Consider the following 3,944-nt stretch of genomic DNA (forward strand, 5'->3'; position numbering starts at 1 on the left):
AGGCTATGTGCGCACGCTGCAGTTTTGTTTCTTCAGTAAAAAAAACCCCACCCACTGGCTGAAAAACACATAAAAAAACCACATGCATTTTGGTGCATTTTCGGTCCAATGATAGGTACATTTTTCCCATGCGTTTTTCACTACAGATTTAATTAAAAGAAAAAGGTTTTGGTACCGTGTTAGTTATTGCAGCAGTCAGAAGTCCTAACATTGATACAATGTATACAAATAACTAAGTGTTATATATAATATAAAGAAATGAGGAGACAGATCATTCATTTTTTTAACTCTTTATTAAATACAGTCTCTACCTATACCTAAAGCCATTGATCCAGAAGAAGGCAAAAAACCTGGACACGTTCAGCCAATTTGTGCCACAGGGAAAAAATTCCTTCTTGACCCCGAGAAAAGGCGATCAGTTCAAGAACCCTGGACCAAGGCTATACTACAACTAACTGACATATAGGACGGTTATATCATATCAGATCCCTTATGTGGCATTCATAAACTCTTAACAGAAGAAATGGAATTAGGCCTTTGGCAGTTTAAGACGCGTTTAGGCCTGTTGGTTGAAGACCAGAAATAGCATTCCCTATTGCCCCAGACTAGGACAGATTTTATATGTCACACCACCACAAGGACCACTCCTGTGTAATTCCTGAAGAATGAAATCATCCTAAGTGATGTAGTGAGTGACTACACACCCCCCTGTGGCTTTAGGGCACTGACTCTTCAATCTGCTGGGGTGCAGCTGTGGGACCCTATTTTCAGAGATGATGTCCTCCACCCAACCCTCAAAAAGCTGAAAGGGTCTTCAGGAGAGATGGGTAGTCGAGCTGGGCCATCAGACGGTCACCTCTGTAGCTGTAGTGTCATTTTTCCTATAGTGCCAATGTGAAATTAAACAAAAAAGTGCCCGTTTGTTATGATGTCCAAGATGGAGACCAGGATGTGACATAATAACAAAATAGGGAACATGATATCAGACATTTCTATAATACATTAATGCATTATCTATCTAATAGGATGACAACAGCTCTCCAGACCTGCATCCCACCAAATGTTAAGAGAAAATAGACACCATCAACTTGTATGTAAACCAAACTAAGTCCAGCTTTTTTTTTTTTGTTTTTTTTTTTTCCCCCTTGGTTTCTCTAAGTCCAGGTTCTATAGATGCAATGCCCAGATACCAAGATTCAACATACTGCAAAACAAGCAGATGGATAGGGATTATGTATACAGGTGGTGTCATCTCACATGCCAACTTTCCGTACAGTAATACAAGGAAATGGCTGTAGCAGAATGCCATAAAACAGAGTCCAGATATTGTTCTGTATAATCAGTGTATGATGACACATAAGGCACCAAATATAATATACCGATAGTCCTATAATCTAAGGGTGGCTTTACATGCTACGATATCAGTACCGATATTGCTAGCATGCGACCCGCCCCCATTGTTTGTGCGAAACGGGCATATCGCTGCCCGTCGCGCACAAAATCGCGCACCCGCGTCACACGTACTTACCTGCATAGCGACGTTGCTGTGACCGGCGTACCGCCTCCTTTCTAAGGGGGCGGTCCATTCGGTGTCACAGCGACGTCACTAAGCAGCCGCCCAATGAAAGCGGAGGGGCGGAGATGAGCGGGACGAACTTCCCGCCCATCTTCTTCCTTCCGCATTGTGGCCGGCGGCAGGTAAGGAGATGTTCCTTGTTCCTACGGGGTCACACACAGCGATGTGCACTGCCGCAGGAACGAGGAACAACAACAGCAAAGCGATAGTATCGATAATTGGGAGCGGACCCCCATGTCAACAAGGAGCGATTATGGACATTTTTGCAACGATCCAAAATCGCTCCTTGGAGTCACACACAACGAGATCGCTACAGCGGCCGGATGTGCGTCACAAAATCCGTGACCCCAACGAGATCGCTGTAGCAAAATCGTAGCGTGTAAAGCCCTCTTAACACTAATCAATATCATGGCCCTTTCTAAATTCTTCAGTCTTGCTTTCTGGATCCAGATATACTCCCTAGAAAGAAAAAAAAAATAAGTGTCAGGGAATGGACTAGAAATCTGACCAATAATGTAAAAATGGAAGATGGACTTCAATTGGTTTTGTTTCTATGTGATCTGAGGTCCTTAAATTAGATTGTGACTAGATGCCCCATATGTGCACATATGTGAGAACAAATAATGTACAACAATCCCCCACCTACCAATTTTTCAGATTATAATGACATATTACAATTCATACGTTACCACATTTTTAAGTTTTGGAATAGGTGTTTAAAAGTGGTGTAATAAATGACATAAAGCTTTGAAAAATATCGCTTAACAATTACGACAATTACAACAATGAAATGTAATAATGACATTACAACAATGAAATGTTGCAATTTGAAAACAAAATAAATAAAATGAAGCAAATGCTCCTATATATAGTATGTTCCTGTATGAATACAAAACCCCCTTCCATATAATGTAGTAATGAGAATTTTTTCTCCCATAAAATCTGAAATTAAGTAACAGAATCACCAACAATGTGCGCCAACCACAGTTACCACTTGTAGTCACTGACTGAAGTCCCCACTTTGGTGTCTCCCTCCCAGGCGCCATTTTTGTGCTTACATCTCCATGTGGTGTCTCCCTCCCAGACACCATCTTTGTGCTTACATCTCCATGTGGTGTCTCCCTCCCAGGCGCCATCTTTGTGCCTACATTTCCATGTGGTGTCTCCCTCCCAGGCGCCATCTTTGTGCCTACATTTCCATGTGGTGTCTCCCTCCCAGGCGCCATCTTTGTGCTTACATCTCCATGCGGTGTCTCCCTCTCAGGCGCCATCTTTGTGCTTACATCTCCATGTAGATTCTCCATTTTTGCGGCATGGAACTCTGTGTCCAACATCCCGCCTTGTGACCTCACATGGAACCTTCATCCCCCAAGTCTACAGATTGTAACAGCAAAGACTGGTACAATATAGTACTTTACAGCCACAATCAGGAGAGTTGGAGAATAAGGCTATGTTCACACAGGTTGCTTTTGGTGTGGGGTTTTTTTCTGCATTTTTTTTATTGGTTTTATGCAAATACATGCTAATAAAAAACTGCTTTTTACCATATTAGCAAAACCTATGAGATTCCAGAAATCTCATGCACACAAAGACACCAACTTTTTTTTTCTTACTGAACTGGCAAAATGCTGCATTTTGTAAAGATTTCTATTCTTTTAGCATTTGTTTTTGCTGTTTTTTTCACTATTGAAAGCCATGAGAGTGAAAGAAACGCAGCAGTGCATTTTTTTGGTTTATATGTAATGTAAACAAATGACGCACCAAAAACCCAGTAAAAACTGTGGCAAAAACTCTGCACAAAAACACAGCTTTTTTTACTATCAAGAGATCAGATTTTGCTGCTAAAAAGTAGCAGCAAAAATGCCCAGTGTGAACTGAGCCTGAGCGTACATGTTGGCACAAGCGTAACTGATTGAAAACCCAGTAAAGTTCCTCATTTACCTGTGTCCTTGATCCGGGATCCTCTTCCCTTCTTCACCGTCATCAATCCTGGATCCACCGCCCTCTTTGTCTTCTCCTCTTGCTCTGAACATCTGAGTCCACCAAGTTCTATAGATTCCCAGTCATTGTGACATCATGCTGGGACGTAACAATGGCCGCCTGTATCAGATGATGTCACATGTGACCTCTCCTGTTATTAACATTGATAAGTAGTAATTATATGGGAGAACATATTGGTTAGGATCAAGGTTGTGAGGACAAGGTGATGAAGACTTCACAAAAAGGAAAATATGAGAAATATAAGCCACTTATAATAATGGATTTCTGCGCCATATTACGAGCACCTGAAATTTTATGCCTGAAGACAGCAGTTTCCTCCTTATACAACAGTGCAAAATTATAGAAATGGAGATCTTGTTTATTATTA

At 41.4% G+C, this 3,944-nt stretch overlaps 1 long non-coding RNA gene across 1 annotated transcript; it reads right to left on the reverse strand.

Moving 5' to 3' along the window:
• Nucleotides 1-274: 274 nt before the first annotated feature.
• LOC142297329 (uncharacterized) lies at nt 275-3,586 on the reverse strand. The gene is made up of 2 exons (XR_012751752.1): nt 3,518-3,586; nt 275-2,035 (listed from the first exon to the last, which is right to left on the reverse strand). It is a non-coding gene; the product is annotated as an uncharacterized LOC142297329 (long non-coding RNA).
• Between the last annotated feature and the right edge of the window lie 358 nt (nt 3,587-3,944).

This window comes from Anomaloglossus baeobatrachus, chromosome 1 (genome assembly GCF_048569485.1).
Source record: "Anomaloglossus baeobatrachus isolate aAnoBae1 chromosome 1, aAnoBae1.hap1, whole genome shotgun sequence".
Classification (NCBI taxonomy): Eukaryota; Metazoa; Chordata; class Amphibia; order Anura; family Aromobatidae; genus Anomaloglossus; species Anomaloglossus baeobatrachus.